Source organism: Pimephales promelas, chromosome 1 (genome assembly GCF_988280905.1).
Source record: "Pimephales promelas chromosome 1, fPimPro1.hap1.1, whole genome shotgun sequence".
Lineage (NCBI taxonomy): Eukaryota > Metazoa > Chordata > Actinopteri > Cypriniformes > Leuciscidae > Pimephales > Pimephales promelas.
The window spans coordinates 43,273,681-43,287,704 of NC_142769.1; the positions used below are offsets into that span (position 1 = coordinate 43,273,681).

General features: G+C 38.8%; 1 non-coding gene across 1 annotated transcript; it reads right to left on the reverse strand.

The window, feature by feature from the left end:
* Positions 1-3,208: 3,208 nt before the first annotated feature.
* trnar-ucg (transfer RNA arginine (anticodon UCG)) lies at positions 3,209-3,281 on the reverse strand. Its single transcript has one exon. It is a non-coding gene; the product is annotated as a tRNA-Arg (tRNA).
* Between the last annotated feature and the right edge of the window lie 10,743 nt (positions 3,282-14,024).

Consider the following 14,024-nt stretch of genomic DNA (forward strand, 5'->3'; position numbering starts at 1 on the left):
TGTGATTCTTGTGGAGTAAATCGTATGAGAATTTGTGGATTTTCTAATAGAGTTTGCGCTGAAATCCTATACGCTGTTTTGAGTTAGAAATAGTTAATTTTTACGAAGCAAACTTGCAAAAACGCTCCTGGTTAAATGCGCGTGCACATGTTTGGCTGGTTAATTTAGTAGACCTACGGTGTTTGCTGTCTTTATCAGTTTGTCTACAAAAACTAGCCTGTACACGCGTGGAATATTAAATACAACCATATAGCCTGACACAGAAGTTATACAAATAATGTATAATAAATATGTCAGATGGCAGCAACAATAATAACCAATGAAGTAAAATTGAAAATAACGTGATAAAAGAATCAGAAACGATTTAAATTTCGGAACATGGAATGTCTTTAAAACTGTTAACTTATCTGCATGGTAAGACGAGGAATATGTATTTTCAAAAGCTGTGTTCAGCTAATTGTAATGAGCACTTCATATAGGCTAGCAGAAATAAGCAGTTCTTACCAGTCATCGACCCATCAAGGATCCAATTGTCCTCTTGCGTCTAGTCCAAGGTTTTAAATTCTGATCTTAAACAAATAATATGCTGCACAAGTAAAAAATAGGCTTACATGTGTGGCATTTAACTTTCTTAATAGGCTACACATTTTCACTTCTGAAACCGCCTGGGACGACAAAGATCACTTCAACACATTTTAACAATATTCTTGCAACTTTTGATGCACAAAAAAATCACTGAAATAATTTAGAACATTGTTTTATTTATGACAAATGTATATCCTTAACATTAAATCCTAGGCTATGGCATCTGACCTTTGAATAGTCTTCATTAGAGGTAGGCTACTTACTGTTAGATGATTTTTATGACCACAATTATGGCATTTAAGGAGCGCGTGTGCGGAAAATCAGTTGGAAATTGGTCATATAATAACTGTTGCTTAATAGGCTATCCATCGCATCTGCTTGCTCTGATTGACCCACTGTCTGCTCTTTTCTAATTTAAAAATAAGTTTTACATATTTGATAAACTCTCATTCGTTTTCTCTCCATCATTTCTTTTAATTAGGCCTCATCTTCTGTATGACATTCTAAGCATTAATCTAATTATTATTAGAGCTATTAGCTATTGAAGGGTCTGGCGCTTAGCCTATATAGCCTATGGTTTCGCTTAGTTTTTTAAAAGGAGTTTTAAAGCAATCTTCACTTTACAAATTATTAGAATTACTTTATAATACAAATACGCGCACAATTAGTTGAATGTGCGTTAATAATCAGGTCTACACTATAGGCTATACGTGAGAATGTCCAGTCTGATAGCGGATAAATGATGTTATTTTCTTGACCCCGCCACACGTTATGAAGGGCGTTTAAGTGAAGTCAACTCAGTTCATTCACAAAGGTCAGCTGCTGGGTTAAATGTCCTGAATGTCCTGCGGCTGTGAGAGTGTCTGTTGTCGTGGTGTGTCCTGCACTGCTGCAGCTGAGTGTCACGCAGAGCATCGCTTGACATTTATACACCTCAGCACTATGTTGATTTGGATCTGTGGAGAACTAAACGGGAGTTTAACCAGACAATGAGCCTTTAGCTAAAATCACAGGAGCGAATTTCTATCTCGAAGTTCTTGGCTAGAGGGGATAACTAAAATTCCCCAGAGATAGATAATGACCTTGGCCTTGGTTACATTTCACAGTCTCCATGTTAACTGATAGCTTTATAATAGATAAGCTAGAACGACTTTGTGGTTGGCTAGGCTTACTGCTTGTAAAATCGTTATTAACATCATTAATGCTGTAGCTAATTGTTTATTAAAGCGTGATAAGTGGACACTAATGTAAAGCGTTGCAGGCTTTTTATAATCATGTAGCAGCCTAAAGTTTCACCAACGCGTTTTGAAGGACATGTAAGCAAACTACAGTTTTGACAACAGCGACACTTAGCGGAGAGTCTTCTTATATTCAGGCGCTCCATACAGCCTAATTGAGTTTCGGTCTAAATAAATCATAGGGAACGCTTTTAAAGATTTTAAAAACTGGAGTGAGTTTTGTGTAGAAATTCTAATTTTCAATGTTTTTTAAATTATATTTGAACTTGTAGATTTTTATGCTGCGGCATTGAATTGTAAATATAGCCGTATGTAATGGTTTAAAATTGTTTTCCATTTTATTTTAGTGACAGCGATAACCAGCCACCCCTGATAAAACAAATACAAAAATTTAAAAATTTGTATCTAATCATTTCGATTCAAACGATACATGAGAATGTGTTTACAAAATGTTAGACTTGTTTGTTTAATACAATCTAATTTTAAATTTGCCTATAGGCTATATCACTTAAACAGTTATGTCTGTTGCTAATGTTAACATTGTAGCCTAATGTCAAATGGTGTTTAGAAAGTACAGTTTAATGTGCAATCATTTAGATAGTTTTAGTTTTAGATAGATAGACATGCTTTTTGATGTCTAACATCTTTCTACAGAATAAATAAAGAAATAAAAAATCGAACGGATTTGTCTACTTGACTTTTTTACACATTTGTAAACTGTTTTATTGTCATTCATTTATGAATATTTACTCGTGAGTGGTCAAAATTCCCATACTGTCTGTGGTTCAAGATTTACATGTGCACATTTATGAAAAAATATAGAAACCTCTGAGGACATTCTGAGGATGATCGTTAAACATTTAAAGCACGTAAAATAAACTTTGGCTACCTGGATAGTTATCAACAATCATAAAACAATACACAGCCCTCAAAGGTATTTTTCAATTGATCAAATAGGCTTTTTGTCCGTAATGACTTATGTTCTTCTTTTGATAAAACTGATTTGAAACCCCACAATTTCACAGAATGTAATCCTATAAAAGCACTACATATATTATACGCAGACTTTTAAATCGAAATAATTCTCTTCTGTTTTTGAACACTGCTTTAAGATCAACTTTCCCTGAAAAAAAAAACCGTCAAAGTGAGTGAAATTCAGGGCAACACATGCAGCAGTCTTGATCAGAAAAGCTTGAAGTGTGGGCTTACACCGCCACCTGGTGGTTATTTACGCACCATCATCTTGTTATTCACCTGTTTTATAATAAATCTAAAGCAAAACTCTCTTTAACACTTCACTTGTTAATATGCCTAATTAAGTGCTCTAATTGAGCAATATGAGCAGCAGCAGCAGCAACTAGTGAACTGTACATGTTGTAAAATGACGACCCCGGCAGGACTCGAACCTGCAATCTTCTGATTCGAAGTCAGACGCCTTATCCATTAGGCCACGAGGCCTACGGAAATGTTTAGCTAGTCACGTGTTACAGCCAAAATGATAGAACATTATATCCACCTTATTTTTTCAGGTAAGACAAAGAATGGCTTCGTTTCATTCGCTTCGTTATTTTTAGCTCTACAAAACATCTCGTTATGCTGCTTGATATTTCAAAGTGATATTACTTACCAAGTTATTATAATGTATTGTCTCTTAATTATAAACACGCGGGTTTGTAGCGTATTTTTACAGTTTACTGAACTTTGGTAAATTCTTCTCGTCATTACATCTATTCTAAAGTCTCGAACATTCATAGAAAACGTTATACTTTCGTATACTTTCGTTACCGGCAGAGGGCGTACGTTTATTTTTTTGCATTAAGCATCACTTCCACCGATGGTCCAGAAGAGGGAGCACAAAGACATTCATAAGGTCAATTGCTTTCAAAACCAGTCTATGTTCAAAACAGGACATTTGAGACGTCAAATGTGTCGTCATCCGTCGGATGAGTCTTTTGATTTGAATTCAGGTTTTTGTTACTACAAATCAACTTGGCCATTAATTAATAATATAATAATAATTCATTACATTTATATAGCGCTTTTTTTTTCTGGAAACTCAAAGCGCTTCACATAGAGGGGGGGATCTCCTCAACCACCACCAATGTGCAGCATCCACCTGGATGATGCGACGGCAGCCATATTGCGCCAGAACGCTCACCACACACCAGCTTACTGGTGGAGAGGAGACAGTGATGAAGCCAATTGGTGTATATGGGGATGATTAGGAGGCCATGATGGACAGAGGCTACTGGGAAAATTTGGCCAGGATGCCGGGGTTACACCCCTACTCTTTCGAAAGACATCCTGGGATTTTTTATGACCACAGAGAGTAAGGACCTCGGTTTAACGTCTCATCCGAAGGACGGTGCTCTTTTGACAGCATAGTGTCCCCATCACTTTACTGGGGTGTTAGGACCCACACAGACCACAGGGTGAGCACCCCCTGCTGGCCTCACTAACCCCTCTTCCAGCAGCAACCTGGTTTTCTCAGAAGGTCTCCCATCCAGGTACTAACCAGGCTCAGCCCTGCTTAGCTTTAGTGGGCAACCAGTCTTGGGCTACAGGGTGATATGGCTGCTGGCAATGGTTTTAATGGTTAAAACCAGACCGTACACTTTTAGCTATCGCGTATAATGTTACAGTCACTGCGTACTAATATAAGGATACAGATGATATCCATTGGCATTGAGTGATTTACACTTCTCTGCAGTGGTGGAATGTAACGAAGCACTAATACTTTTTTTTACTTTACTTAAGTACATTTTTCACGTATCTTTACTTTTCTACTTTACTTAAGTATAATAAATAGCGCATACTTTTTACTTTTACTTCGTTACATTTTGCAGCAATTATTATACTTTCTACTCCACTTCATTTCTACAACTTCTGTTACTTTTTTATTACATTTTCTTTTGGCAGTTTTTCCCCTGCCAAAACGTAATCTAACCGTCCATCCGTTGCACGTTTGTCTCACCAGTGACGTTTGGTTGCCATGGAGCCTCCATTTGTGCACTCAGGTCTAAAGGCCATTGCACACTGAGTACGAAATTTTCGTATGCGTATTTTCGTGTTCGTCAGCCTAAAAATTCGTCACGCATAGAAACCTTGCACACCGAGTCCGTGGCGTATTTATTAAACGTTTGCGGGAAAAAACGCAAAAATACCAAATGGATTCGTCAAGCAGTGAGGATGATTTCTGCCTCTCTCTTATTGAAAAGAGAAGAAAGAGAAAATATTACGTCCATCCAATCCTGAAATTGCGCCGAGGCAGGAGAGTTCCTTATCAAGGAGTTGCGAATTTATCCTGAGCGATTCAAAATTTACCTCAGAATGTCAGTGGGACAGTTCAACACTATCTCACAACCAATTCGTACGAATTTGACGCATGATTAAAAAGTGTCTAATTCGTACTAATTCGTACGACCTCACTCGTACTAATTCCTACGATTTGTCTAAACCTACGTGATGGTTAGGTTTAGGGGCGGGGTCAGGGGTAGGTCATTCGTACGAATTCATACGAATTGGCCAATTCGTAAAATATGTACGATTTAGCAAAATCGTATTAATTCGTACGTGTGAGGTCATATGAATTGTTACGAATTAGCCACTTTTTAATCATTCGTCGAATTCGTACGACTTGGTCGTGAGATCGGGTTGGACAGTTTAATGCTTTGTTGCGAATTTATCCTGAGCGATTCAAAATCGATATCCTGAGCGATTTTTCGCACAAAAAAAACAAAACAAAAAACGACAGGGGTAACACTGTCGTTTTTTTGGTGGGGTCGAAATTTTGAGTTTCTCTGATCTTCTTGAAACTCTGGATTCTGATAGAGGGCCATGGGACTTAGGCCTGAGTGCAAAAATGGAGGCTCTAGACCCTTCCAGAGCTGAGATATTGAGATACCACATAACATTTATGCAATTATAAATATCTCAATATCTCAGCTCTGGAAGGGTCTAGAGCCTCCATTTTTGCACTCAGGTCTAAATCCCATAGCCCTCTATCAGGATCCAACGTTTCAAGAAGATTGGAAAACGTATTTTTTCGCACAAAAAAAAAAACAAAACAAAAACCGACAGGGGTAACACTGTCGTTTTTTTTTTTTTTTTTCGAAATTTTGAGTTTCTCTGATCTTCTTGAAACTCCGGATTCTAATAGAGGGCCATGGGACTTAGACCTGAGTGAAAAAATGGAGGCTCCAGACCCTTCCAGAGTATCATTTATGCCTACCCCGTAGCATATATGCCATTATAAATATCTCAATATCTCAGCTCTGGAAGGGTCTAGAGCCTCCATTTTCGCACTCAGGTCTAAATCCCGTGGCCCTCTATCAGAATCCAGCGTTTCAAGAAGATTGGAGAAACTTATTTTTTCGCACAAAAAAAAAAAACAAAAAACGAAAGGGCACTGTCGTTTTTTTTTTTGGGTCGAAATTTTGAGTTTCTCCGATCTTCTTGAAACTCTGGATTCTGATAGAGGGCCATGGGACTTAGGCCTGAGTGCAAAAATGGAGGCTCTAGACACTTCCAGAGCTGAGATATTGAGATACCACATAGCATTTATGCCATTATAAATATCTCAATATCTCAGCTCTGGAAGGGTCTAGAGCCTCCATTTTTGCACTAAATTAAGTATCCCCAATCTTCTCAAAACTCTGGATTCTGATAGAGGGCCATGAGACTTAGACCTGAGTGCAAAAATGGAGGCTTTAGACCCTTCCAGAGCTGAGATATCGAAACTCAAAATTTCGACCAGAAAAAAAACGACAGTGTTACCCCTTACGTTTTTTTTGGGCGAAATATTAAGTATCCCCAATCTTCTCAAAACTCTGGATTCTGATAGAGGGCCATGAGACTTGGACCTGAGTGCAACAATGGAGGCTCTAGACCCTTCCAGAGCTGAGATATCGAAACTCAAAATTTCGACCAGAAATAAAAAAACGACAGTGTTACCCCTTATGATTTTTTTTTTGGGCGAAAAATTAAGTTTCCCTAATCTTCTCAAAACTCTGGATTCTGATAGAGGGCCATGAGACTTAGACCTGAGTGCAAAAATGGAGGCTCTAGACCCTTCCAGAGCTGAGATATCAAAACTCAAAATTTCGACCAGAAAAAAAAACGACAGTGTTACCCCTTACGTTTTTTTTTGGGCGAAATATTAAGTATCCCCAATCTTCTCAAAACTCTGGAATCTGATAGAGGGCCATGAGACTTGGACCTGAGTGCAACAATGGAGGCTCTAGACCCTTCCAGAGCTGAGATATTGAAACTCAAAATTTCGACCAGAAAAAAAAAACGACAGTGTTACCCCTTACGATTTTTTTTTTGGACGAAAAATTAAGTTTCCCCAATTTTCTCAAAACTCTGGATTCTGATAGAGGGCCATGAGACTTAGACCTGAGTGCAAAAATGGAGGCTTTAGACCCTTCCAGAGCTGAGATATCGAAACTCAAAATTTCGACCAGAAAAAAAAACGACAGTGTTACCCCTTACGTTTTTTTTTTTTGAGCGAAAAATTAAGTTTCCCCAATCTTCTCAAAACTCTGGATTCTGATAGAGGGCCATGAGACTTAGACCTGAGTGCAACAATGGAGGCTCTAGACCCTTCCAGAGCTGAGATATCGAAACTCAAAATTTCGACCAGAAATAAAAAAACGAAAGTGTTACCCCTTACGTTTTTTTTTTTTTGGGCGAAAAATTAAGTTTCCCCAATCTTCTCAAAACTCTGGATTCTGATAGAGGGCCATGAGACTTAGACCTGAGTGCAACAATGAAGGCTCTAGACCCTTCCAGAGCTGAGATATCGAAACTCAAAATTTCGACCAGAAAAAAAACGACAGTGTTACCCCTTACGTTTTTTTTTTTTGGGGGCGAAAATTTAAGTTTCCCCAATCTTCTCAAAACTCTGGATTCTGATAGAGGGCCATGAGACTTGGACCTGAGTGCAACAATGGAGGCTCTAGACCCTTCCAGAGCTGAGATATTGAAACTCAAAATTTCGACCAGAAAAAAAAAAACGACATTGTTGTCCCCTAACGATTTTTTTTTTGGACGAAAAATTAAGTTTCCCCAATTTTCTCAAAACTCTGGATTCTGATAGAGGGCCATGAGACTTAGACCTGAGTGCAAAAATGGAGGCTTTAGACCCTTCCAGAGCTGATATATCGAAACTCAAAATTTCAAACAGAAAAAAAAACGACAGTGTTACCCCTTACGTTTTTGGGTTTTTTTTGGCCGAAAAATAAAGTTTCCCCAATCTTCTCAAAACTCTGGATTCTGATAGAGGGCCATGAGACTTAGACCTGAGTGCAACAATGGAGGCTCTAGACCCTTCCAGAGCTGAGATATCGAAACTCAAAATTTTGACCAGAAAAAAAAAAACGACAGTGTTACCCCTTACGATTTTTTTTTTGGACGAAAAATTAAGTTTCCCCAATCTTCTCAAAACTCTGGATTTTGATAGAGGGCCATGAGACTTGGACCTGAGTGCAAAAATGGAGGCTCTAGACCCTTCCAGAGCTGAGATATCGAAACTCAAAATTTCGACCCGAAAAAAAAAACGAAAGGTGTACCACTGTCGTTTTTTTTTTTCGGGTCAAAATTTTGACTTTCTCTGATATTCTTGAAACTCTGGATTATGATAGAGGGCCATGAGACTTAGACCTGAGTGCAAAAATTTAGTCTCTAGACCCTTCCTGAGCTGAGATATCGAAACTCAAAATTTCGACCCGAAAAAAAAAAACGAAAGGGGTACCACTGTCGTTTTTTTTGGGGGGGTCAAAAAATTAAGTTTCTCCAATCTTCTCAAAACTCTGGATTATGATAGAGGGCCATGAGACTTAGACCTGAGTGCAAAAATTGAGTCTCTAGACCCTTCCAGAGCGGAGATATCGAAACTCAAAATTTCGACCTGAAAAAAAAACGAAAGGGGTACCTGTCGTTTTTTTTTGGGGTCGAAAAATTAAGTTTCTCCAATCTTCTCAAAACTCTGGATTATGATAGAGGGCCATGAGACTTAGACCTGAGTGCAAAAATTGAGTCTCTAGACCCTTCCAGAGCTGAGATATCGAAACTCAAAATTTCGACCCGAAAAAAAAAACGAAAGGGGTACCACTGTCGTTTTTTTTTGGGGGTCGAAATATTAAGTTTCTCCAATCTTCTCAAAACTCTGGATTATGATAGAGGGCCATGAGACTTAGACCTGAGTGCAAAAATTGAGTCTCTAGACCCTTCCTGAGCTGAGATATCGAAACTCAAAATTTCGACCCGAAAAAAAAAACGAAAGGGGTACCACTGTCGTTTTTTTTGGGGGTCAAAAAATTAAGTTTCTCCAATCTTCTCAAAACTCTGGATTATGATAGAGGGCCATGAGACTTAGACCTGAGTGCAAAAATTGAGTCTCTAGACCCTTCCAGAGCGGAGATATCGAAACTCAAAATTTCGACCTGAAAAAAAAACGAAAGGGGTACCTGTCGTTTTTTTTTGGGGTCGAAAAATTAAGTTTCTCCAATCTTCTCAAAACTCTGGATTATGATAGAGGGCCATGAGACTTAGACCTGAGTGCAAAAATTGAGTCTCTAGACCCTTCCAGAGCTGAGATATCGAAACTCAAAATTTCGACCCGAAAAAAAAAACGAAAGGGGTACCACTGTCGTTTTTTTTTGGGGGTCGAAATATTAAGTTTCTCCAATCTTCTCAAAACTCTGGATTATGATAGAGGGCCATGAGACTTAGACCTGAGTGCAAAAATTGAGTCTCTAGACCCTTCCTGAGCTGAGATATCGAAACTCAAAATTTCGACCCGAAAAAAAAAACGAAAGGGGTACCACTGTCGTTTTTTTTGGGGGTAGAAAAATTAAGTTTCTCCAATCTTCTCAAAACTCTGGATTATGATAGAGGGCCATGAGACTTAGACCTGAGTGCAAAAATTGAGTCTCTAGACCCTTCCAGATCTGAGATATCGAAACTCAAAATTTCGACCTGAAAAAAAAACGAAAGGGGTACCACTGTCGTTTTTTTTGGGGGTCGAAAAATTAAGTTTCTCCAATCTTCTCAAAACTCTGGATTATGATAGAGGGCCATGAGACTTAGACGTGAGTGCAAAAATTGAGTCTCTAGACCCTTCCAGAGCTGAGATATCGAAACTCAAAATTTCGACCCGAAAAAAAAAACGAAAGGGGTACCACTGTCGTTTTTTTTGGGGGTCGAAAAATTAAGTTTCTCCAATCTTCTCAAAACTCTGGATTATGATAGAGGGCCATGAGACTTAGACCTGAGTGCAAAAATTGAGTCTCTAGACCCTTCCAGAGCTGAGATATCGAAACTCAAAATTTCGACCCGAAAAAAAAAACAAAGGGGTACCACTGTCGTTTTTTTTGGGGTCGAAAAATTAAGTTTCTCCAATCTTCTCAAAACTCTGGATTATGATAGAGGGCCATGAGACTTAGACCTGAGTGCAAAAATTGAGTCTCTAGACCCTTCCTGAGCTGAGATATCGAAACTCAAAATTTCGACCCGAAAAAAAAAACGAAAGGGGTACCACTGTCGTTTTTTTTTGGGGTCGAAAAATTAAGTTTCTCCAATCTTCTCAAAACTCTGGATTATGATAGAGGGCCATGAGACTTAGACCTGAGTGCAAAAATTGAGTCTCTAGACCCTTCCTGAGCTGAGATATCGAAACTCAAAATTTCGACCCGAAAAAAAAACGAAAGGGGTACCACTGTCGGTTTTTTTTGGGGTCGAAAAATTAAGTTTCTCCAATCTTCTCAAAACTCTGGATTATGATGGAGGGCCATGAGACTTAGACCTGAGTGCAAAAATTGAGTCTCTAGACCCTTCCAGAGCTAAGATATCGAAACTCAAAATTTCGACCCGAAAAAAAACCCGAAAGGGGTACCACTGTCGTTTTTTTTGGGGGTCGAAAAATTAAGTTTCTCCAATCTTCTCAAAACTCTGGATTATGATAGAGGGCCATGAGACTTAGACCTGAGTGCAAAAATTGAGTCTCTAGACCCTTCCAGAGCTGAGATATCGAAACTCAAAATTTCGACCCGAAAAAAAAAACGAAAGGGGTACCACTGTCGTTTTTTTTTTGGGGTCGAAAAATTAAGTTTCTCCAATCTTCTCAAAACTCTGGATTATGATAGAGGGCCATGAGACTTAGACCTGAGTGCAAAAATTGAGTCTCTAGACCCTTCCTGAGCTGAGATATCGAAACTCAAAATTTCGACCCGAAAAAAAAAAACGAAAGGGGTACCACTGTCGTTTTTTTTTGGGGTAGAAAAATTAAGTTTCTCCAATCTTCTCAAAACTCTGGATTATGATAGAGGGCCATGAGACTTAGACCTGAGTGCAAAAATTGAGTCTCTAGACCCTTCCTGAGCTGAGATATCGAAACTCAAAATTTTGACCAGAAAAAAAAAAACGACAGTGTTACCCCTTACGATTTTTTTTTTGGACGAAAAATTAAGTTTCCCCAATCTTCTCAAAACTCTGGATTTTGATAGAGGGCCATGAGACTTAGACCTGAGTGCAAAAATGGAGGCATTAGACACTTCCAGAGCTGAGATATCGAAACTCAAAATTTCGACCAGAAAAAAAAAATGACAGTGTTACCCCTTAGGTTTTTTTTTTTGGGCGAAAAATTAAGTTTCCCCAATCTTCTCAAAACTCTGGATTCTGATAGAGGGCCATGAGACTTGGACCTGAGTGCAACAATGGAGGCTTTAGACCCTTCCAGAGCTGAGATATCGAAACTCAAAATTTCGACCAGAAAAAAAAAACGACAGTGTTACCCCTTATGATTTTTTTTTTGGGCGAAAAATTAAGTTTCCCTAATCTTCTCAAAACTCTGGATTCTGATAGAGGGCCATGAGACTTAGACCTGAGTGCAAAAATGGAGGCTTTAGACCCTTCCAGAGCTGAGATATCGAAACTCAAAATTTCGACCAGAAAAAAAAAAACGACAGTGTTACCCCTTACGTTTTTTTTGGGCAAAAAATTAAGTATCCCCAATCTTTTCAAAACTCTGGATTCTGATAGAGGGCCATGAGACTTGGACCTGAGTGCAAAAATGGAGGCTCTAGACCCTTCCAGAGCTGAGATATCGAAACTCAAAATTTCGACCCGAAAAAAAAAACGAAAGGTGTACCACTGTCGTTTTTTTTTTTCGGGTCAAAATTTTGACTTTCTCTGATATTCTTGAAACTCTGGATTATGATAGAGGGCCATGAGACTTAGACCTGAGTGCAAAAATTTAGTCTCTAGACCCTTCCTGAGCTGAGATATCGAAACTCAAAATTTCGACCCGAAAAAAAAAAACGAAAGGGGTACCACTGTCGTTTTTTTTGGGGGGGTCAAAAAATTAAGTTTCTCCAATCTTCTCAAAACTCTGGATTATGATAGAGGGCCATGAGACTTAGACCTGAGTGCAAAAATTTAGTCTCTAGACCCTTCCAGAGCGGAGATATCGAAACTCAAAATTTCGACCTGAAAAAAAAACGAAAGGGGTACCTGTCGTTTTTTTTTGGGGTCGAAAAATTAAGTTTCTCCAATCTTCTCAAAACTCTGGATTATGATAGAGGGCCATGAGACTTAGACCTGAGTGCAAAAATTGAGTCTCTAGACCCTTCCAGAGCTGAGATATCGAAACTCAAAATTTCGACCCGAAAAAAAAACGAAAGGGGTACCACTGTCGTTTTTTTTGGGGGTCGAAAAATTAAGTTTCTCCAATCTTCTCAAAACTCTGGATTATGATAGAGGGCCATGAGACTTAGACCTGAGTGCAAAAATTGAGTCTCTAGACCCTTCCAGAGCTGAGATATCGAAACTCAAAATTTCGACACGAAAAAAAAAACGAAAGGGGTACCACTGTCGGTTTTTTTGGGGGGTCGAAATATTAAGTTTCTCCAATCTTCTCAAAACTCTGGATTATGATAGAGGGCCATGAGACTTAGACCTGAGTGCAAAAATTGAGTCTCTAGACCCTTCCTGAGCTGAGATATCGAAACTCAAAATTTCGACCCGAAAAAAAAAACGAAAGGGGTACCACTGTCGTTTTTTTTGGGGGTCGAAAAATTAAGTTTCTCCAATCTTCTCAAAACTCTGGATTATGATAGAGGGCCATGAGACTTAGACGTGAGTGCAAAAATTGAGTCTCTAGACCCTTCCAGAGCTGAGATATCGAAACTCAAAATTTCGACCCGAAAAAAAAAACGAAAGGGGTACCACTGTCGTTTTTTTGGGGGGTCGAAAAATTAAGTTTCTCCAATCTTCTCAAAACTCTGGATTATGATAGAGGGCCATGAGACTTAGACCTGAGTGCAAAAATTGAGTCTCTAGACCCTTCCAGAGCTGAGATATCGAAACTCAAAATTTCGACCCGAAAAAAAAAACAAAGGGGTACCACTGTCGTTTTTTTTGGGGTCGAAAAATTAAGTTTCTCCAATCTTCTCAAAACTCTGGATTATGATAGAGGGCCATGAGACTTAGACCTGAGTGCAAAAATTGAGTCTCTAGACCCTTCCTGAGCTGAGATATCGAAACTCAAAATTTCGACCCGAAAAAAAAAAACGAAAGGGGTACCACTGTCGTTTTTTTTTGGGGTCGAAAAATTAAGTTTCTCCAATCTTCTCAAAACTCTGGATTATGATAGAGGGCCATGAGACTTAGACCTGAGTGCAAAAATTGAGTCTCTAGACCCTTCCTGAGCTGAGATATCGAAACTCAAAATTTCGACCCGAAAAAAAAACGAAAGGGGTACCACTGTCGGTTTTTTTTGGGGTCGAAAAATTAAGTTTCTCCAATCTTCTCAAAACTCTGGATTATGATGGAGGGCCATGAGACTTAGACCTGAGTGCAAAAATTGAGTCTCTAGACCCTTCCAGAGCTGAGATATCGAAACTCAAAATTTCGACCCGAAAAAAAACCCGAAAGGGGTACCACTGTCGTTTTTTTTGGGGGTCGAAAAATTAAGTTTCTCCAATCTTCTCAAAACTCTGGATTATGATAGAGGGCCATGAGACTTAGACCTGAGTGCAAAAATTGAGTCTCTAGACCCTTCCAGAGCTGAGATATCGAAACTCAAAATTTCGACCCGAAAAAAAAAACGAAAGGGGTACCACTGTCGTTTTTTTTTGGGGTCGAAAAATTAAGTTTCTCCAATCTTCTCAAAACTCTGGATTATGATAGAGGGCCATGAGA